Source organism: Alosa alosa, chromosome 16, assembly GCF_017589495.1.
Source record: "Alosa alosa isolate M-15738 ecotype Scorff River chromosome 16, AALO_Geno_1.1, whole genome shotgun sequence".
NCBI classification, from domain to species: Eukaryota; Metazoa; Chordata; class Actinopteri; order Clupeiformes; family Clupeidae; genus Alosa; species Alosa alosa.
The window spans coordinates 17414887-17439110 of record NC_063204.1 but is presented as its reverse complement, the minus strand read 5'-3'; the positions used below and the strand labels follow the sequence as shown (position 1 = coordinate 17439110).

Genomic DNA, 24224 nt, shown 5'->3' with positions numbered 1-24224 from the left:
ACTAACTTGCTCAGATATCAGCATTTAATGACAGAATTTCCATTTACATTAGGTATACGTAATGTTGCGCTTATTGGTAATTCAATCTCAGTATATGTCATTGTTAATAGTTTACTCGGCTAGTGAAGCTACAGTAGCAGGAATGGGCAGTGGTGCCTCCATACTGCTGCCCACTATACAGTCCACATTGTTAGACATTATCCATTGGTTGTGCATTCTCTCACAATGACTGGGAGCTTTCAATTGGACTTTTAGAGTGTTTTCACATATAGTCCCTTCTAAAAGAACCAAACTCAATCCACTAAATGGGGAGGGCAGGAAGTGGACCAAAACAAAAGGGACTCGGTTCATTAGGCTATTCACATTTTTTTGAGCTAATTTGAAAGAGGACTCAGATCTCTTTCTAGTGCACTTCAGCTCTGATGGATTTCCTTCCTGTTCACACTATACCTTCTCTGGGGGTCTCAGAATTCTGATCTGAAGTTATTTCAAATATCCTCTTGAACTGTCAGTCAACACGCCAGCCAATCACACTGTCTAATTCAGTGGTAGGCCCTCCCCACCTGGTTACTGTTGCTATGTCCAAGTTTAGCTCACTTCCAAAATGATAAGTGAACAGCAGCCCTTAACTGCGCTGCTCAGTCTCTCGTAGGCCCTAGCCTATATTTTCCACATGCAAGAAGAGTTTGACAGAGAGATAAAAGCCTAGCAGATCATAAAAAATGGTGAGCAATTTAATCCTAAATTCACTAATTTCTACATGGTTAGTTAGGCTAACAATTGGATGAAAAGATTTTCAGCCTAACGTTAATATTAGAAACAAAGATTTTAGAGCGGAGCTTTTGTTTTAGTTTTTTTTTAAAAAGTAATAAACATCATGCCTTATTTTTGGCAATGGCAAGTCAAGTAGGACAAAATAGGCTAGCTTACAATGCAAAATGTGAAAGAGAACCCAGGGAGATAGTTGTTCACAATGCCCAGATAATGCAAACCGTGCCGCGGACTTCTAAGTGAACCGTGCTGAGACTACATCCCGAGGTGGTCTCAGTTCGGTTCGCGTTAGGGGTCTGAGGGTGTTTTCACATAAGAGTCCTTTAAGAACCGAACTCAGTCCACTAAAAGGGGACCAGAAAGAGGACCAAAACAAAAGGGACTCATTCATTTTGTATTCATATTGTGAGTTCATTTGAAAGAGGACTCAGATCTCTTTCTGGTGCACAGCTCTGATGGGGCCTGAGTTTTCTTCATGTTCACACTAGGTTACGCTGATTCTACAACAGCTAAGGGGGGTAACAACGCCCCTTAGCTGTTGTAGAATCAGCTATACGGCCTCTCGGGTCTTATTGCTTAATTAAAGCTTGTTTGTGCTGTCCAGAGGTAATGTTAGCAGTTAGCATTCTTATGCAACGTCATATTATATATTTTCTGATCTGAAGAAAAAAACATAGTTTTGTCATGAATGTTCAACCTGCAACATCTGGTGAACAAAATTCAGCCTTTTTCAACTAATTAAATTATTGAAATTATTTGAATGTGTCCAACAGGTGGGTCACTCAAACTATCCTTTTTAAAGAATGACTATCATTCCACACAGGTATACTGTACAGGGCCTTACAGTAGCTAGACTAAATGCATTAGCTGTTCACTGCAGCTATATTCTTTTCTGTTGTGAGTTGCTTTACATGTTGTAAACAATTTGTTTTCATTTTATTTAAACCATAGAGAAGTCTCATAAAGTTTACAGATATTTTCTGACAGTTATTACACATATCATAGATGTTCTTCTTATACATTCATATCTTTTTTCCGTTCTATATGCATGAACACATTTTATAGCCAGACAAAAAGAGAAAAGTTAAATGTCCAGCATATTGAAATAATTTAACATCAAAACAGTTGATCCGTTATAATGCTTATAGGTGCAAATCTATGAAGGTGTCTGGTTGATGCCCAGGAGCAGTTTAGTTGCACTGCCTATGTTAGACTCTTCTCGTCTATTGATTCCCATGTTAGACTGTTTTTGTTAAATGCCGGTGTCCTCCTCCTGTGGAAAAAGACATGTATAGTGTGCTGTATATAGACAACTTTATCTGTCACTATCCCAAGATTCATGCACTGTTTCTGTACCTGACCGTCGTTCTACACCAGAGTCACACCTCGCTAGAGTTTTTCTATCAGAAACACATTGGTGTAAATATCAACTTAAATGCTTTGTCTGCCTTAATTGCATTTCAATTCACTGGTATAACATGAGTGCAGCTATTACTGCTTTTCCTACCAGTTCTTCTCATATGGGTAATGTAGGCCAGGACTGCAATCACAGCCACACACAGGAGCAGAGCTCGGCCCAGACTCAGGACCACAGTGACCAGGGCCTCACAATCCTTCTGCTGAGGTTTCTCTGTGCTCCTGGAAAGGTGAGGTGAACTGGAAAGGTAAAAGGAAGGAGTGAAAATGTTGACAAGAGGTTTTTCTAGAAATTACGTCCCGCAAACCTTTTCTGTACATATATAAACTTTTCATTTGATTAATATCTCATGGACAATTTGCCTTGCTTTTCCATATCTCACACAGACCCACAAGACTCTGATCTGTGCCTATCACATAGTAGTTATCATAGTGGTTGTAGTACCTGGTGGGTGAAGTGGACAGGTTGTTTTCTGTAAATAAATAGAGATTACCAAATTATTGTAATATTGTGCTCCTAAGACACACACACACACACACACACACACACATAGATACACACACAAACACACACACATACAGACAACCACACATTAATATGTCCCTAATTTCATGACTGTAAAGCTCGGGCCACACTGGGTCTGCAAGTGAACGCTCCTTTTGCAGAGGGTAAGAATAGTTTTAGGAGACTGGTCTAATGTTTTGAACACAGGCATTGCTATGGCATTTGGTGAGGTCAGTTCATTGATTACAATGGAAGCTTATTATTGGAGAATACATTCCACAAATAGAACATTTTAGTTGTGTGCCCGATGTAGACTCCCTGTAAGAACAAAGGCAGACTAAAATCATCGAAAGGTGCGGCTTGTTCTAGACTAAGAACAAAGTAAGAGGTTTTCCAGGTAATTTCCGTCACACTCACCTTTCACCACCAGCACAGCCACATTTAGGATTACGTTTGCTTCTGTCGATTTTATCCTCACACAGCAGTATGTCCCTGAATCTGATGGCTGGACATTTGTAATGTTTAAGCTGAAAGTGTCTATTGTTCTATGTAGCTTGAATTGTTCATTGTTACCATAAATATTGTACATTCCTGGTTTTTTAAATGCTGAATGTCCTATATATTCAACCCCCTTTTCACTTGTCCTATTCCACGTTAGGTCATCCCATTCATCATCTATATTAGTCAAACACTTCAGGTGGATGTTACTCCGAGGCTCATGTATAAAGACCACCAATGGAGTAGCAGCCTCTGTCATTCCTGGAAACAGACACAAACATACAGATTCTTCTCGAGTACTAAACACATTTCTGCAAACAGACACAAACATTTACAGCTATTTTTTTATTCAAAGGAATGTACAGTATCAAGTTAGCATGCTCCCTATATCTGTAGTGTGTGTGTTGTACTAAACACATTTCTGCATGAACAGAGCTATATTCCATTTTGGCCCATTCAAATCTTTTTTAACAACTTTAAAATATTCACATCTTCTTATTTAAATGACTGTTTTCATGGCGTGTCATATTTTTATTCAAAGGAATCAAGACAAGGGCTGCCACCACAAAAAGCACATCCATCTTGCTCTGGAACCTCTGAGCTGAAAATAATTACTGAGACAAGCTTCGCCTTTTATGCCATATTTTGCAAACTGTGATGGCCTTCATGAGGAAGCATGAGAGTAGCTCACACCCCTTCACTTTGCTCTGTTAGACATTATGAAGCCATCACATGAATAACAATATCAGAATGAGTGGTTGAGTGTTTATCATGAACACATTTTTCACAAATCACCTAGTTGCTCGTGAACACTTTCATTCACACACACACACACACACGTGATCTTCTGAAAAGGCGCCTTTTAGGAATACTGTCACTGACTTGCTCAGAAATCAGCATTTAATGTAGGCAGCAGGGTAGCCATGGCCGTCGTAGACCCTTGCGTTGCCCGTGATGCCCCTTTAAAAATCAGAGGTTTACAGGCCACTGTGGCCTTGGTGCCCCCTTCTCTCAATATTCTGGTTTGCGTCCGACTAATAGCGTATTTTATTAGCCTATGGCCTGACAAAATAATATTAGCATTCACAGCGCAAATGAATGTAGCGTTTTACGCAGTGGAAAAGTGACAGCGCACGGCAAGAAAGTAAGTGCATCCAGATTCCCATTCTTCTCAGTTGAACTGCTTGCGAAGTAGCCTACTCATCATACAGGCATAACAAGTATCACGTCACATGAAAGAGCTTTTTCTCAGCTTTTAAACAGTGTTAGGCGTTCTACATACTCGACGCACCCAACCGGTAGCGTGACACCGTGATGTCAAAATGACGTAGATCTTGCTGGCGCGCCAGGATTTTAGCCAGGTAGCACGAGGTAGCGCACCACTCATTTTTTTTCAGACGAGCGCGACAAAGCGGAAACAGGAAGATGGACTAGTTCAAGGGCAAGCGAGAGTTGCAGTGTTTTGTTACAGTCGTGAATTTGTAATAGTTTGCTGGATAAGTTAATAAAGTTACCAGCAAGAGTTGCAACACATGGAATTAAGAGGAAGGAAATAGAAACGATTTATTTTCAAACAAAGGATATCTATTAAGGCCTGAACAAAATCTCTTTCCACTTCAGGAAATTACACAAACTCAGCCAGCTGCTAGCTAGCTAGCCAACTAACTAAACTGTTTAAATTATTAAAATTTCCCTCGGGATGACTAAATTATCTATCTATCTATCTATCTATCTATCTACCTGTGCGCACACCTTGGAAACTAGATGATAATGATGGTGGTAGTTGTGAATAGTAGCAACCAAAGTCTGAAGTACCATCACAGAGGCTAGCTAATAGCAGAGCCCGTTTACATTCTCTGCTACTAGTGTTTCTTAATGCAGCTTCTTCTGCTGTGTAACGTAGTTAGCATTAATCTTTTCACAACAGCGACACCTCTGTTCAGGAGAATATTGCAACTAGTGTCGCGGACCCGCGACTTGTAGCGAGTATAAAAATGGTTACGGCGCTTCTGTGACGTCACATTGTCGCGCTACAGGTCGGGTGCATAGACTGTATATATAGAACTGGACAGTGTGCCGTCTGTTAAAGAGGCCCTATGCAACAATTTTAGCAAAAATGACCTTAATTATGCAGGTTGAGAGTCGTTGTGATGGTTCTACAACACTTTTTGGGTCGTTTGGTGGGTGCTTCGTCTCCCCCTAGTGCTTCTCCGCGGAAAAAACGAATATGTAACTTTCTGGTTGCGGTCCGAACACATCCGGATGTAACTCGGCGGAAATACTCGAAAATGTAGTCACATTGTACCCTGGAAATCCAGGCTAGTCAGATTGTAGTTTCTAAGAAGACTGCAAAATGGACTCCGACTTGGCTTTTTTGCTGTTGAAATTGTAAGTAGCCTACCCTTGGGTGAACTTCGTTTTTGTAATGTGATTTGACAGTCTCTTGAACAATGTGTTTGCTCAACCGAGCCCTATGTGTTTAGCTTGGTTTATTGATGGCTAGCTCGCTAGCTAGTGGGGGTTTAGCGTAGCAGTCACTTGCTACCGAAGCTGCAGGGGGAGCTATGTCGTGAAAAATGCAAGCCCAAATCAGGTGAAAACCCAGAAACAGCGAAGGAATAACCAGACCTGCATAGGGCTTCTTTAAGAGTGATGCGAGCGCTAGTCCAGAGGCCCCTGATGGCTGGTTGCAGTACAAAGCGTAACTCCGCCCATCTCCATGTATTTCAATGAGCAAGTAGCCAACTTTCCGTGTCACTTTTCTCACCTAAAACTATTTTTGCATCTACAACTTTTTATTCGAAAAAATAGTTTTCAAGATGCTTCAATACACACTATTTTTCTTTTCTCGCTGAAATATTTTTTTTAAATGTTATTTTAACAAATCTAAAGGGTGTTTTACACCTATGATTGACAGCTGGCTGGCAGCAGACTCGGCAACTTTGTAAGCTACCTTATTTTAACGACACCTGATATCGACCGTAATCTAACCTAAATAAGTGTTGCTGTTATTATCATTAGGCTATATCTGATCACAGTCTGATTAAATACATATTGATAGTCATACATTGTGTGATTGTTTGTAAGAGACATCGTTGTTAGTTGTGACAGATTCTTAGTGAAAAAATGTGCTGTTCTTTCGTAGATGCTAAGTATATTAGCTTATAGCATGCTAAATCATGCTAGCATTAGCCAGTTGATAGGTAAAGTAAAAGGGCTCTGCTATATTGATAGTCCTACTTGTTTCAAATGGTTTAATGTAACCAGTGATTGCCGCCACCACCTTTGCAACTTCATTTGAATACACTTAAGTCACTGGGAGAAGGCGATGTTAAGTTTCATTAACGTTAACTCTTGCTTAGTTTTGCACGAATGGCAATAAACGTCACCTAGCCTGCTAGGTCGACAACCTCGGTATGACCATTTATTAATAAGCCAGACAAATAACGTTACTTGTTTTTTAGTGAACACATATTGGACCATAGCTTAACGTGAGGAGGGATTCAAAGTTACAAATGGACAATTTGCTTAGTATGCTCATAACAGCGGTATCTGAAAATGCTGAGTTAAGGTATCGTTGTTACCTGCGATTGCACTGCTGGAGAAACATTTTGCATTGGTATGATTTGATCAGGTCTTGCCAGTGATGTGTAAATCCTCCCGTAGACGTACCCCATTTCAATACGTCTAAATTGAAAACTGTGACAACTCATCATAGGCTCTCTCAATATGTCTGTAATCGTATGACTCTACCACAGGGTTGCTAGTACTAGTCTTTCACCAGAGAGGGTGCTCCATTATAAATCAAAAATGTAATGCCTTCATGTCAGCTGTAAAAATATGAGAACATAGACCTACTACATCAGGATACTCTGTAGACATTGTACACATAATCAGGAAGCTACTTTGCTGTTCAGTGAGTCATGTGTTTAAAGTGGTACTACATTTAAAGAAACATATTTTTATTTTTTGCTTCAAGTGCATAAGACAATACCACATTATGATGGCTAGGTTACACTTTTGTCCAAAGCCATATACAAATACAAAACAATATAATACTTACATTTAACAGGGATCAATCAATAGCCTAATGAAATAAACAATGAAAATGGGGGCAATAATAAATAACAATGGCAACAATAACATGGTAACACTACATTAAGGAGAATATCAATAAAAAAACAATGTCAAATTAATCAACAGCCTAATGAAAATAACACAGTACTATACAAATCATAACACTTAAGAAGTGCTTAATGAACTAAGTGCATGTTGAACAGATATGCCTTTAGACCACTCTTAAAAGACCAAAAACTATTACAGGAATGAAGAGCACTGGGCAACTCATTCCACCAACATGGAACCACTGAGGGAAAGAGTCTTGAATTTGACCCAGCGTTTAAGACTGGTCGACATAACAGATGCTCAACAGAAGACTGCAGTGGGCGGTTGGGGATGTACATCTTGATCGTTGAATCAAAATAACAAGAAGCAGATCCAGTCGGTGTCCTATAGGCCAAAGTGAGAGATTTAAATTTAATTCTGGCTACTATAGGGAGCCAACGGAGAGTAACTAGGAGAGGGGTTACATGTGTCCTCTTAGGCTGATTGAAGACCAGGCGGCATTCTGAATGATACTTCAAACAATATAAATAAAAACATTAAAAATTGATTTAGTATCAACCAATAATTATTCTGATATTAATGTTCTTCTAACTTCTACATCTGTGTGTAGGCTACTGTTAAATACCAAGGCAGTTAAATGCAGTGGTATAGTCTATGTGATACACAGGACTACACAGTAAACCCACTTAAAAAGCATCACCATCTCAGTATACCCATTTAAAATAGGCAAGGATTGCTCACAGTATACCCACCACTACAGCTAACTAGACTACACCACTGGTTAAATGGTGCATTGCAATTTACAATTTGTGTGAGTTCAGGGGCATACAGAAAGTTGAAGTTTGGGTGGCATCAATAAAGAAAATAGAAACAAAGTGATGTGTACAGCCTCAAGTATGAATGATGTCAAGTTAACAGAAGGTTCAGAGCAGCGGCAGACCTATCTTGGTGCCCACGCAAGTTATTGAAAGTCATGTGTTTTCGTAGTGGTGCTGTGCCCTGTCCCATGTATAAGGGGCTTCAGGTTGATCCAGTGACAGTGGGTGGTGTCAGGGGAGATGAATGTCTGGGAACTTGGAGAAAGGGGAGGACATGCCACCTCAGACCACCCCAGCCAAACCACTTCCACGTAGGCATTCCCTTGCAGACTAATGGAGACCTCCTTGCCGCCACCTCCAGCACATTCAGCCATCACCCATACCTTATCTGCAAAAAGGAAAGTTACAATAAAGTTAGTCAGACAATTTTACAATATTACAAAGCATATAATGAGGCACTCAACACCACTAGTAATACCAATTAATTAAATATATGTGTGCAATAAATGTCACTGCCTACCTAATGTTAACTACACGTTTAAACATGCGATTTTAATATTAAATTCTATATTTAAATATGTGAATGTTATCAACTTGCGTCAGCTTGAAAAAAAACCTTATCATGTCATATCAATATCCCTGGGAATTTGTGACTGGTTCTTGGCGTAGTGTTTAATGCAGGCGTTGCATTTATCGATCATTCACTTATGCGGTCTACAACTACCGACCTACCGTCACAGATGTAGCTCTAACGGAGGTGTCTTTGTTGTTAACGTTAGAAAAAATGCAACGTTGGCAAACTGGCTAGTAGTTACATTAATATGACAAGTTGATGAGGTCCATGCTTCATATAATGTTTGACTTACGTTGCTTTATCACATCATAAACTGTACTGACTGTGTAATCTCCATGTACAGTCAATGGTTACTCCATGTTGAGATGGCATACATTCAGATTGAGATATTTGAAAACAGCAAAAACTAATAAAACCGACTAAACATGCATCGACTCTTACGGGAGCTGTTTGCTAATCTTCACCTCAATGACTAACTTAGCCTACAGTTTACAGTAACGTTAATGTAGCTGCTAACGTTAGCATGTAATTCGCTGTCCGTATTTCTGTTGTTAGCTGATTGGTATTCACCATACTAATTTCTCACAGTCTGTAATCAACATAATAAGCTCTCTTAGATGTATTTAAGAACAACAATAGACAAAAAAAAACGTTTCAGTTGATACACAACACTTACCAGACAAGAACAAACCGAAGACTGTTGTTTGTGCTGTTTAGCTAACTCACAGCCGCTAAATTCATCCGGCCAGCTAGCCTTCGGCGCCGAGTCGACCTCATTATCGACCTGTGTTGTGGAAAGGACAAGGGGGCGGGTTTCTATCGACAAGGGCGTGTTTAACTTCGCTGAGTGGGCGTGCCTGACCGACTCCTCTTCACTGGCGATACTTCAACTTCTGCTGCGCAGCCGCACTTCAAATTGGTTGCAAATTTTCCAAGATGGCGTCGCCTCGGCGGCTTCAATTCCATAGAACACTGCTGAATGCAACCACACTGTCCAGTTCTATATATACAGTCTATGGTCGGGTGCGTCGAGTATGTGGAACGTTTTAGCCGTATGGTGAACGGTTCGCGAGACAAATAAATACTATGATTAAATGGAATCATATATTCTAGGATCTGCGCCCATCTCCCTACCCATTCATTTTGGAATACTTAACAAACCCTTCGTTCAAAACATGGCAAACCATATATCAAAATAAACAGCAGACCTTACCGAACACGAAGGTTTAAAGCAGTCCCCTGTACAGTTAGTCATTCCAGAGTAATCCGGTTTTGAATTTGTAGCAAATTTCGACATGCATGTCTCCAAGTTTGGGCTTTAAGTTTCACAACGTGTTTAATATACTTTTTTCCTATGTGATTTCATAACACGCCAAATACAAAATAAATGTTACAAATATCGCCTAGATGTCCGTAACTATTAAAATCAGAGGATATACAGCTGACTAAGGCGTTCTACATACTCGACGCACCCGACCGGTAGCGCGACACCGTGACGTCAAAATGACGTAGATCTTGCTGGCGCGCCAGGATTTTAGCCAGGTAGCGCGAGGTAGCGCACCACTCATTTTTTTTCAGACGAAGCGACAAAGTTTAAAACAGGAAGATGGACTAGTTCGAGGGCAAACGAGAGTTGCAGTGTTTTGTTACAGTCGTGAATTTGTAATAGTTTGCTGGATAAGTTAATAAAGTTACCAGTGAGAGTTGCAACACATGGAATTAAGAGGAAAGAATTGAAACGATTTATTTTCAAACAAAATCTATTAAGGCCTGAACAAAATCTCTTTCCACTTCAGGAAATTACACAAACTCAGCCAGCTGCTAGCTAGCTAGCCAGCTAACTAAACTGTTTAAATTATTAAAATTTCCCTCGGGATGACTAAAGGATCTATCTATCTATCTATCTATCTATCTACCTGTGCGCACACCTTGGAAACTAGATGATAATGATGGTGGTAGTTGTGAATAGTAGCAACCAAAGTCTGAAGTACCATCACAGAGGCTAGCTAATAGCAGAGCCCGTTTACATTCTCTGCTACTAGTGTTTCTTAATGCAGCTTCTTCTGCTGTGTAACGTAGTTAGCGTTAATCTTTTCACAACAGCGACACCTCTGTTCAGGAGAATATTGCAACTAGTGTCGTGACCATGACGCGCAAGTATAAATGGTTACGGCGCTTCTGTGACGTCACATTGTCGCGTTACAGGTCGGGTGCGTCGAGTATGTGGCGCACTTAAGAGTTAAGTAGCCTTAATGATCACAAAATGTTAAGGATGCGCTGGCTGAGCTGTGCTTAAATTGTTCAATACATTATTTCATAACAGGCCTAAAATAAAATAAATGTTAAATATAGCCTAGATATCTGTAAATGTTAGATGATCAGATGATTTACAGTTCTATGTAATATGTCATGTTTCATGTTTTTGTACATACAGTGATTTTTCAGTTTCATGTTATTGTTTCATACAGTGATGCAGGTCTATTGAATAGGCTAAATACAATTTCACTCATTTTTATAGCCTACTACTGTATAGTTAACTTTGGCCTTGGTGCCCTGACATGTGGCCTTTGTGCCCCCCACCAAATATGCCCAACTGAAGGCCAAGTGGCCTTGCCCCCAAAATGGTGAAATTCCAAGCCTGGTAGACAGGCTTTCCATTTATATTAGGTATACGTAATGTGTTGCGTTTATTGGTAATTCAATCTCAGTATATGTCCTGCAACATACGGTTTAAATCAACTATATGTTCTAGTGAACAACATTCAGGCTTTTTCAACTAAATTATTGAAATTATTTGAATGTGTCCCATTAGGTGGCTCACTAAAACTATCCTTTTTAAGGGGTGACTTTATCAATTATCAATTATCAATTACCCTCTGTATACCCTACACGGGTATACAGAGGGTAATTGCCTTAAATTCAAATCTAGAAGTTACTTTCCTAGAGTGAGAACAAAGCTAGACTAAATGCATTAACTGTTCATTGCAGCTATAAATGTTCTTTTCTTGTGTGAGTTGAGTGACTTTCAAATGACTTTACACATTCTCTGATCCTCCAAGTTGTTTTCATTTTATTTAAACCAGAGAAGTCTCATAATCGTAAGTTTACAGATATTTTCTTCCAGTTATTACACATATCATAGATGTTACTTGTACACATTCATATCTATTTTCCATTCCTACTTTATATGCATGAACACATTTTATAACCAGACAAAAGGAGTCCAGCAAAATGTCCAGCATATTGGAATAATTTTACATCAGAACTGTTGATTCATTAAAAATGCTTATAGGTGCAAATCTAACAAGGTGTCTGGTTGATGCCCAATAGCGGTTTAGTTGCACTGCGTATGTTGGACTCTTCTTGTTTATTGATTCCCATGTCAGACAGTTTTTGTTAAATGCCTGTGTCCTCCTGTGGAAAAAAGACATGAATACTGTGATTTATATAGAGAACTTTGTCTGTCACTATCCCAAGATTCATTCACTGTTTCTGTACCTGACCGTCGTTCTGCACCAGAGTCACACCTCGCCGGAGTTTTTACACACATTGGTGTAAATATCAACTTCAATGCTTTGTCTGCCTTAATTGTATTTCACTGGTATACCATGAGTGCAGCTATTACTGCTTTACCTACCAGTTCTTCTCATATGGGTAATGTAGGCCAGGACTGCAATCACAGCCACACACAGGAGCAGAGCTTGGCCCAGACTCAGGACCACAGTGACCAGATCCTCACAGTCCTTCTGCTGAGGTTTCTCTGTGCTCCTGGAAAGGTGAGGAGAACTGGAAAGGTAAAAGGAAGGAGTAAAAATGTTGACAAGAGGCTTTTCTAGAAATTATGCCTATATAAACTTTACATTTGATTAATATCTCATGGACAATTTAGATAGATAGATAGATAGATAGATAAGGGGAAATTCAAGGTCTCAGTAGCATACAGACATCACACACACATTCACTAACAGCTGAAAAAAGTATATAATATAGTATATAATATAAAAAACACAACTAAGCAATAAGGACAGTAGAAGATAAAGAATATACTAAAATACAAATTATACTAAATAACACTAAATCTAAATCAAGTCTAAAAACAGTATCCACACAGTGGGTGATTAATCATGAGGCGCTTGCAATGACTGAAGCAGGGACTGAGCCTGTGGTTCTCAGTGCATAAGGTAAGGTAAGGTGCTCTGTGTGAGTGAGTGTCATGGTGATGGTGCAAATGAGTAAGTCCAACAGTGCAACAGTGCAAGAATAAAGTCTAGAGACCAGCATAAAATAAATATGGATAGTAAGAGAGGCAAGGTAATAAAATAAAATAAAAATTGCCTTGCTTTTCCATATCTCACACAGACCCAGAAGACTCTGATCTGTGCATATCCCATAGTGGTTATCATAGTGGTTGTAATACCTGGTGGGTGAAGTGGACAGGTGGACAGCAGAAGTCTTTTCTGTAAATAAATAGAGTATAATTTTTATATATAATTTATAAATAATTACATTACATAACTACATTATTATAGTATTGTGCTCCTAACACACACACACACGCACACATACAGATACACACCCACACACACACACACAGACACCCACACATTATGTCCTTAATTTCATGACTGTAAAGCTCGGCCCACACTGGGTCTGCAAGTGAACCCTCTATTTGCAGAGCATAAGAATAGTTTTAGGAGACTCGTCTAATTTTTGGAACACAGGCATTGCTATCGCATTTGGTGAGGTCAGTTCCATTGATTACAATGGAAGCTTATTATTGTAGAGTACGTTCCACAAATAGAACATTTTAGTTACGCGCCTGATGTAGATTCCCTGTAAGAACAGAGGCAGACTAAAATCATCATCTCATTTTTTTTTCAGGTGTCATTTTCACTATTTTAAATGTAAAATTCACTCATTTTCCAGGTAATTTCCGTCACACTCACCTTTCACCACCAGCACAGCCACATTTAGGATTACGTTTGCTCCTATCGATTTTATCCTCAAACAGCAGTATGCCCCTGAATCTGATGGCTGGACATTTGAAATGTTAAAGATGAAAGTGTCAATTGTATGTAGCTTGAAATGTTCATTGTTACCATAAATATGGTATATTCCTGTTTCTTTTATTGCCGAATGTCCTATATATTCAACCCCCTTTGCACTTGCCCTATTCCACGTTAGGTCATTCCATTCATCCGATTTATTAGTCAAACACTTCAGGTGGATGTTACTCCCAGGCTCATGTGTAAAGATCTCCAATGGAGTAGCAGCCTCTGGCATTCTTGGAAACAGACACAAACACACAGATTCTTCTCGAGTACTAAACACATTTCTGCACGAACAGAGCTATAGCCTGTTCGTTCACATCTTCTTATTTAACTCATCTAAGGCTGTTTTTACTCAAAGGAATGTACAGTATAGGAGAGCAAGTTAGCATGCTCCCTAGATCAGTAGTGTGCGTTTGTAATAACTGCTGCGCCTTGGCAGAAGTGCAGGTGAACGTATTTATTGGTAATAATATACGCATCAACAAGTGCTCATGTGAAGAGATATGAGCAGGTCTGTTTTATCTTACAGTAATATATATCCTGCTAAAGAGGGTGCACCCACGGCAAAAATAAAATAGCCACATCATATTCTGTGATAATTTAACTATTTTGATTGCCCATAAAAATATTTTGTATTTTCAAACAACTTTAAAATATGTCTTCCTGCAAAGCTTTATTACTGTGAATAATATATAATATTTAAAGGACCTCTGTTTCATCGTGTCATATACCTATATATAATCTATCATGACCAGATTTACCCCATCCAGCAGGTCTCTGGTCAGCTCTTTGCCTCTGATGAAAATTTAGGCAAATTGGCAAAGTTTTTAAAAGAGTATTACAATGTAACAACTATATGTAGGTACCCACAAATACATAATGCAAGTACAATAATTGTACCTGATAGTACATGTTGTTACACAGGTTGTACCACTGTACCTAATTAGGTAGGTACACTGTAACAGCGACACATTATAATAAAGTGTTACCTTATATTACATCATTTACAAACACTAATGTATAATGTATTATTTATCTGTCCCCCAGCACCCCCCTCTCTCTCTCTGCACTCTTTTTCTGTCTCTATTCTTCCTCCTTCCTCCCCTCTTCCTCTCCTTTTGTTATCCTTTCTTTCTCTCTCTCTCTCTCTCTCTCTCTCTCTCTCTCTCTCATCATAACTAACACCTTGAAGGCCACAGTGTCTCAGCGTGCTTTTGGAAAAGGGGGTTGGGTGTGGTGGGGGTTGGAGGGGTGGGAGTTAGTGGTAATTGGGGAGAATGACGCTGGCCTTTGCCCTTAATCTGTCTATTTTTGCAATGACAGTGAGCGGTGGTAGAGGTATTGCTGGTAGTGGTGATGTTGGTGGGGTGGGGGTCCCATCTGCTCAACAAGCTTAATGAGCGTTACTGTATGACCACCCAGGGGGGTAACGCAGACTAGAGCTCTTACCCTCCAAAGCAAACTTTAATGCTGACTCTACTGATGTCTCTGGTTTGATGAGGAAGAGATGCATTCAGACGGTTCTGTGTGCTGTATGCTGTTGTTTGATGCTGCATACCTTACAAAATCGCCCTTGTATGTCACCCTTGTTCTGACACAGAAGTGTCTGCTAAATTCCATAACCATAACCAAAAAACATGAACATAATGACCGCCGCTAGCTCTAGACCAGCGTGGTCATAAGTATAAGTATAAGTAAGTATATATACTCTTTTGATCCCGTGAGGGAAATTTGGTCTCTGCATTTATCCCAATCCGTGAATTAGTGAAACACACACAGCACACAGTGAGGTGAAGCACACACTAATCCCAGCGCAGTGAGCTGCCTGCATCAACAGCGGCGCTCGGGGAGCAGTGAGGGGTTAGGTGCCTTGCTCAAGGGTACTTCAGCCTTGTCTACTGGTCGGGGTTTGAACCGGCAACCCTCCGATTACAGGTCCAAAGTGCTAACCAGTAGGCCACGGCTGCCCTGGTCATATAGGTTTGGTTTTGTTTGTTTCTTTTTCCAGTTGATTGAAGACTTATGGGACACTGAAACACTGGGTCACATGAAACTTGGTTTCATAGGCCAAGGAATAGAAGCACACACACAAACACACACACATGCACACACTGTCATTGTACAGACACACACAAACAAACTGTTAGGCGCATACACACACACACACACACACACACACATGCACTGCACTGACACAAGTTGTAAAAATCTAGATGTACTGCACAGTGATGCGTAATATGACCACTACAATGGCAGAAGTGTATTATTATACAGATGTATATTTAGGACTCACCGTCACCAAAAAATACTTTGTCCGTCCTTGCAGACTTCTTTCAGTTAGTTTGTGACCTTGAAGAGAATGATGGTGATTGTGGCTATAGAAAGAAACATGTAAAAATGTTGTAAAATTTAAATGCATATATAAACAAAAAAGTGAGTTTGAATCATTGAGCAAAGGGGAGAGCATGCAAGAGTTGTGCTTCATCAGGAGTTCCATACAGTGGTTACATTATGTACTGCTATGTAGAACATGTTTTTTAATACAAAATGTAAAACATTCAGTCCAACTCATTAAATACTGCCTAAATATTGGTGAGTGACGATGGTGAGTACAGTCGATGTTTTATCAGTGTTTTATTTTAAGCTGACATGAAGTGATCGTCGCGGTTTCTATATCCATTTTTGTCTTTTCACAACAGCTTTCTCTTTTTTATGTTTCTTCTATAAGCCTCTCGTTTCATCTAATGTTTCCATCATTATGTCAATTGTCATGTCTTCCTGCTGTCGTTGTCTTTCTCCCCCTCCTCCCTTTCACTCTGCCTCTCATCCCAACAGTGGTGAGAAATAGGAATTCTCAAGCTCTGCCCCCCTTCCAGTGTCTGAGAAGCATGGCACATTCCCAAACCTGGAGACTGAGTAGGAATGAGGTTGGATTTCTTGACACTAGAATCCCTCCAGTTTGTGTTAATAACAGAACAGCACTTTTGTTTGACCCCAGACTCCAAGAAAAAGGGAGGGAGAAAAAAAGACAAAATAGGGGGATGGGGGGGCAAAGTGAGTGGACCCAATGCCTGGCTATTGTTATGACACATGACAATATGGCTTTAAGTTTTTTTGGTTGATTTTTGGGCAACAATTCCCAAGACACTGAAACACTGGGGCACATGACACTTGGAAGGCATGAAGCCCCACTAAGGAATAGAAGCTTCTGGTCCCCGGGAGCTACTCTGCTCTGCACTGTCTCCCCCGAAAGCCGGGAGACTGAAAGCAGTTTTCACTAACTGTTATGCCCAAGATTATGACATTTATGTGGTATGTCTCAAAGATGTGGTTCAACCCAGCCCATAACCACTGTATCACCACCTAATGCAAAAATCTGACTTCAATCGCCAATGCCTTGTGACAAAATTTGCTACCAGTAGAGAACATTTATTTTTGCACACAATTTGTGAAATTTACTAGCCTAGAAATCTAGATACATCCTAGGGCGGCAAATTAATTTGCTCAGCCTGTACGTCTAGTATCAAACCATAGGGATTTCTATTGGCTGGCCTTGTGGGACGCCATCCAATCACAGCTCTATTTTGTTAGAGAGTCTTGAGGCGGGCTTAACAGGATAACGATAGTCCTGCAACGGTGAACAACAAGGAAGGTGGCTATGGCGAGCTTAAGAGCGGTTGTTTGAATCGGGCGTTGGCGTCAACTTTGGAGGAGTTGGACTTGTGCTTTTCTTTGAAAGTTGAGCAACACAATGCACTTAAGTCATTCCTTTCAAGAAGGATGTATTTGCCGTTTGCCGACCCGGATAATGGATATGGTCGAAGGGCTGGCCTATTGCATTGCAGTTTGAAAGACAATTCTCTGCCCGCCCCTTGGATTAAGCGAGGTTCGATTCCAGACTATACATTTCAATGATATAGGATGGCCCGCCAGGCTAGAAATTTACATGTGTATATATAAGCAAATTTTGGATTCCAACAATTGTTGAGCAGCAGGGCCAGTTGCCGTTGACAAGGAGTTGGAGGATTTGTTTCTGGGCAGTAGGGGAGAACCGGGACGAATGAAACACTTCTTAATTAAACGTAATTTACAAAGATATCGTAAAACACTGAAAGTTAATATTTTGCCCCTAGCAACCTACATCTATCCTCTGTCAAATTCAGTTGCATTTACAGCTCTGAACAAAACCGTTCAAGAGTTATTTAATGAGAAGTCGAACGTGCGTTTTGTTTCATTCATCCCTCCTGGCTGGGACAAATGAAACAGCATGGGGGACGAATGAAACATACAGCTTAAATTATGTAAATTTCCCAATTTCAATATTTGACAACCATGAATTTCAATATTTGACAACATATCATGAATGGTTTAGTCAGATTTATTTTTTTATTTTTTTTCATTTCCGTCCAAGGTAAATGGGCATGTTATTATGACCATCGTTTTTCATTTTGATCTGTAGCCCCCGCTTGACTGGCGCGAAAAGGGTAGGGCAGACACAGTTTTCTGTGAATATAGGTTTAGGGTTCAGATGACCATTTTTTTTGTTTGTTTTTTCCATAATGCCCAAATTTCCTAGTTAAACATAAAAAAGTAAAATGAGATGTTGTAATTGCAGGTATCTGTGACACATGTCAAAAATCTAACTTGGAAGTGTAGGATCATTATGACACCCTCTGTATGCACTTTCGTGGAATTCTGTTCATGGGGGGCCTTACCAATAAAATAATTCATGTAGGAGGTACATTTAGTGTCAACCCATCCCATTACCCAATTTAAGGATTAAAAAAAAAAAATTAGGGACACTGAAAAACTGCACGGGTGATCATTATGACAAAACAAAGTTTTGTGGTGGGGGCATGTACATTTAACCCCACATGGATAGCATGAAACTGTAGCGTTTTTGTTTTGATCTGTAGTCCCACCGCTGGACTGGACCCCCCGAAAGGAGGTAGGGCAGACACAGTTCTCTGTGAATATCTTGAGAAATGTAGGGCCTAGGATGACCAATTTTTTCTGGATTTTTGCCTCCAGGGGTCATGTTAACACATTTCATGTGCACACATGTGCACAAACAGATACACACGCACACACATACATTCACAGTAATCATACGTATGACACATACTCACACAGTAGACATATGTACGCATGCATGCACAGGCACATACGCAGGCACACACACACACATAACATACACTGTAAACATGTACATGCCCACAATTCAAGAATTTCTCAGAATTATGAACAGGCAAGATGGAGGTAGGGTTGTATAAAATGAATTTTACATGTGAAATCTATGAACTAATCATGTTTTGGTACTTGTTGTCTAGCAGATACCAGTGAGAATTGAGTGTGGATAATGCAATTTAGTGAGACAGTTAGAATCATATAGGCCTTTCAGCGTGATTTATTTTTGTGGTAAAAATGTGCTGGACTGGGCGGCGGTCAGCCTATATGTCTTGGTTCATGTCTGTTAACAACTCATTGCCGTCATGGTGAAACGCGTATCTCACGGTTATGGAAATAGCATGCACTATGCCATTAATATAGCTAGAATAATGCATGTTTCGAATTAAATAATGTTTCTATAGTACAAAATGTTATTTCACTCTGTTTTTACGTGGTTAAAGCCACCACACATCCAAATAAGTGCCCTTCATGACCCACAGGCCGTCAGTCTCCATAGGTTAACATGGCAAAACTCGACCCCCTACCTGATAGCCCCAAATATATTTGCATCTTTCTAAAACTGCTTTTCCATGTCTCACCTGCAGAAAATATAGTATAAACACAGATATGTGTGCATTGACTTAGAATAAATGGGGTTTTCTGCCTGGTCGGGACAAATAAAACAGGTGTTTCAATCGTCCCGCCATAGACATTTAGCATTATAGGCTGTTTTGCCTCCATTACAAACAAACATGCAATGTGAACGTCTGGGATTGGGGAGAGCACTAAATGTTCTACTTAATAAGCATGAAGTCAAACCTTTAAATGAAAAACACTCTTTAATAATCAAAAAAAATAAACCGCTAATGAAGTAAACTTGTGACCATCAAAAATTGTTTATCGCCAGTAACTCCGTGATACAAGGACGTAACAGGAAGGCATTTGGCTGAGCAACGGAGGTTACAGTTTTTCTCGATCGTTTTGATACCTGTGTCAACTCTGACATCACACTCTCAAAACAGTTAACACCTGTGTCTGAACAAAAGCACTCTGGACAAAATGACACATTTTGCTTGCAAAAGGCTGTTACTCTCTTAAAACACTTAAAACATGCAGCAAAAGCAAATCTTGCCTTCAAACACTACAACTTGTTGCCAATTCAAAATCACTCTTTAATCAATCATTACACATTGGGCAACAAAATGCAAAATCTAGTTCTCAAAATGAGCATTTTTGCTATGTCTGTTTCATTACTTTCTCATTTTTCTGGTATCAGAAAAAAACTCTGAAAAGACAAAATGTACTGAATAAAAAAACCGAATTATTCATTCCTCCCAAGATGTAACTGTCATTGACATGTAAGACATACAGCAAACACCTAGCAAGATACTGTAAATTTCATTGAACTACAACTTTCATCGAAATAGACATACAGTAAAGACCTTTTGTACTGTTTTCTCCACCAAATAGGCAATACAGTACTTTGTCTAAATGTGCATTAGATCCATATTTGCAAATAGCAACACAGAACAGACATCTCTTATGTAGAATGAATGATTGCTGATTGAAGAATTGTGCAAAGGAGTTTCACACAGGTGTATCAGAAATTCAGACTTATGCAAGGAATCTATACCACCTGTGAAAAGATGTTTTCCTTTTGTTTAGCATGGGAAAACCAATAGAGTTTGGGGCTTTTGAATGACACCTGTGTTAACTGTTTTGCAAAAGGGTGTGAGAAATGTGTAAACCCATTGAAAATGTGTGAACACATTCGCAAGAGATGACTTCTGCTGTGCAAAGAAAGTAGTCATGAAGACCAAGTGGGTTCTAGTTTACTTAAGCAGGTAAAAGCAATCGAGAAAAATTGTAATATGCTCTATGTTTTGTCCAAATGATAACTGTTTATCATCGTTGCACTCGGAGAAAACCAGAATGTTTCATTCGTCCCCCGTTTCAATCGTCCCAGTTGTACCCTACATGCAACTACCACTCTGTGTTACATCAAGTTTCTGATGAATTTGACTGGCGGTGTTTGCCATGTCAGAATGTGGTGATCGTGGTGGTCGTGTGTGTGTGTGTGTGTGTGTGTGTGTGTGTGTGTGTGTGTGTGTTTGTGTGTGTTCTTTTGTACATTCAGGAGAGGTTGGCCAAAGGTTTGCCTCTGTTTTGACCTAGAGAGGCCATTGTGTCAGCTGTGGGAGAAAAACCACCTCACTTCTAGTCTTACCAGAACACTTCCCTAAGTCATTTTCACTCAAACAAATCCGCACACTGCATGCATACAGACTTTTATGCCACACAATTGCACTAAGAAGCATGCAGACACACCCCAACACTCAAACACACACACACGCATGCACACACTCACTCACTCACTCACTCACTCACTCACTAACTCACTCACTCACTCTTACACACACACACATACACACACAGACACACACACACACACACACACACACACACACACACACACTCACTCACTCACTCACTCACTCACTCACACACACACACACAAACAAACACACACACACACTCATGGTGGTAAGAGCTCCCTCTGCTGATCTATGCATATACAGCTCCTTATCTCACATTGGAATGTCTCACTCTCTCTCTCTCAGCTGTTTGGGCACTTAAGATATCCTCTGTGTGTTTCAGACTAACTGTAACTACTAGCATTCTAGTTAACATTCATAACTAACAGATCAACAAAACACAGCACATTCCACACTGGTTTCATCCACAGCCAGTCTCCTCAGCTGAGGCAATCATAGCACAGTTACACACATCACATGCATTTTGCTGTCCATATTACAGTAAGCCTTCCTCCCCCCGTTCATATGAGGCATGTTTTGTGTTTATGTTATGTACCCCACTGAGGAATCTGTACCCATTTCTAATAGTCTCTAACAGTTGGCTATTGAGCTTATGAGTGTGACCCTGCAGTAGTCTCTATGGCATGTTGATAATAGGATGGGGTTTTCCACTCCTCCACTCACCTGCAGACAAGCTTAGTGACCTGTCAGAGGGGGCAGGAGAGAGGGAGAGAAAGCAGAGACGAGGGGGAAGAGAGAGAGCAGAAAAGAGAGGTATGGGGCTTTTAGAGATTCTGTGTTAAGCTTTGCCTATAGCAAGCTCAGCTGGATGCTCTAGTAGGAAAACACACACACACCCACACACACACAAACACACACACACACACACACACACAAACACACACACACACACACACACACACACACACACACACACACACACATACTTACTGTGGGGTCCACACCTAATGACCCTCCGAAGGGCCACTTTAGATTGTCAGAGGTAAGCTCCATGCTCAATACAGTGCCTATGGGGAAATACCTCTCCTAATCACCTAATCACCCTGTGTGTGTCTGTGTGTTTGTGTGTGTGTGTGTGTGTGTGTGTGTGTGTGTGTGTGTACTACACACTACTCGCTACTACTGATGTAACTATATGCATTTGTGAATCTATAATTTCTTTCTATAGATTACAGCTTACAAGATTTCTATTAGATGGCTTCGTTTTTTAGATGTTCATCATGGCAGAGCCAGCAAAAAGAGCGAAAAGACCAAAAAAGACGGTTGTGAAATATGCACCACAAAGCTACAGGGGGAGCTCCGTAGAGAAAAATATCAGAACAAAAGTGAGAAATCGGCGAAGAAATGACTGGAGTTACAGAAGGGCCCTTTAAGTGCAGTTTTTTCCGGGCCACAGGTGTGCAACCTGGTGTGTAACCCCACTCAGACAGATGGTCTCTCCAACAGGCAGACCACAGGGGGCTGGACACTGACAACAGTGGCCCCTGCTCACCCCCCCCTCCACCCGTCTGTCTCTCAGCCGTCCTCAGGAGCTTCTGTTCCAGAGAGGAGCAGATAACGGCTGCGACCCACAGACACAAATGCGCTCTGTCATCACACACACACACACACACAAACGCGCACACACACACAAACACACGCACACACACACACACACACTCACACACACACACACACACACACACACACACACACACTCCCGCACTGCATGCTCGCTCCCACACTGGCGCTTTTGTGGGGCTTGAATTCCAGCCGCCTCATCCTGGTTTTTGGAGGCCGTATGGTGGACACTGCAAAATCTCTCGTTCCCTCTGTCTTTCCCATTTTTTTTCATCCCTCTCTTTTTTGCAGATATTCCATCAACAGCAAGTCTTTGTGCACACTTCAATGGTTCTCACATTCAAAGAACAAAGTGAGTGAGTGAGTGAGAGATGGAGAGAAATAGGGATGGGGGGATGAAACAGACTGTATGAAAGAGAGAGGGAGTGTGAGGAGAGAGGGATAGAGTTATGGGATTAGAAAGGAGTAGGAGGAGAAATCAATTTTGTTTGCTACTTGATTAATTTTGAGGTTGTTTAATGTGGTTTGCAATCTCTGTAAAAATGTGTGTGTGTGTGTGTGTGTGTTTGTGTATGTGTATGTGTGTGCGCCTCTGTGTGTGTGTGTGTGTGTGTGTGTGTGTGTGTGTGTGTGTGTGTAAAAACGAGAGCACAGGAAAGTTGCTAAATGCCTTGTCTCTGCAGCTTTGCCGCTGTGATTCATGGACACGAATACCGGGTCTTCCTTTACTCAATACTGAGCCAGGAAGGGGGGGATACCGGCAGCAGTGTCCCCAGGGCAGATCCCTCCTCTGTGGGCTCGGGGGCGGCTGATCCTCCCCTTCCCACCTCCAGACGGACAGGCAGACAGCAGGCTCCACCAAGCGGGCTGATCAATGAGCCCCAGGTCCAGCACTGGCTGATCAGCCCAGCGCAGACACACAGGGGGGTGGGGTGGGGAAGGGGCAGAGCTCCAGAGCTGGCAGGCCTGCCTGGAGCCATGGCTGCTGGGGGAGAGGCCATGTGGCTGGGCCCATTCAGCCTCTAATCGCTGCCTCCCTCCCTCCACACCCACCTACCCAGCAACCCACTCCTACTGTACCTACAGGGCAGAGCTGGAGTTCTGGCCGGCTGGTTGCTGGCCCCACTGGCTTGATTGACCTTTTTTTTTAATAAAACTTGTTGTTAGACCAAATCTATATTTCAGAGAAAAGTGCACACACACACACACACACACACACACACACACACACACACACACACACACAAACACACACACACACACACACAGTTTATCTTCTGTACACACACACACACACACACACACACACATAAACACACACTCATACACACACACACACACCCACCCACCCACCCACCCCACACACACACACACACACACACAAACTCACATACACACACA

The 24224-nt window shown here is 40.9% G+C and overlaps 1 long non-coding RNA gene across 1 annotated transcript; it reads left to right on the top strand.

The window, feature by feature from the left end:
* The first annotated feature begins 643 nt into the window (after positions 1-643).
* On the top strand, positions 644-23949 carry LOC125309655. The gene is made up of 5 exons (XR_007196164.1): positions 644-725; positions 2282-2417; positions 12371-12483; positions 23115-23175; positions 23507-23949. It is a non-coding gene; the product is annotated as an uncharacterized LOC125309655 (long non-coding RNA).
* The last annotated feature ends 275 nt before the right edge of the window (positions 23950-24224 follow it).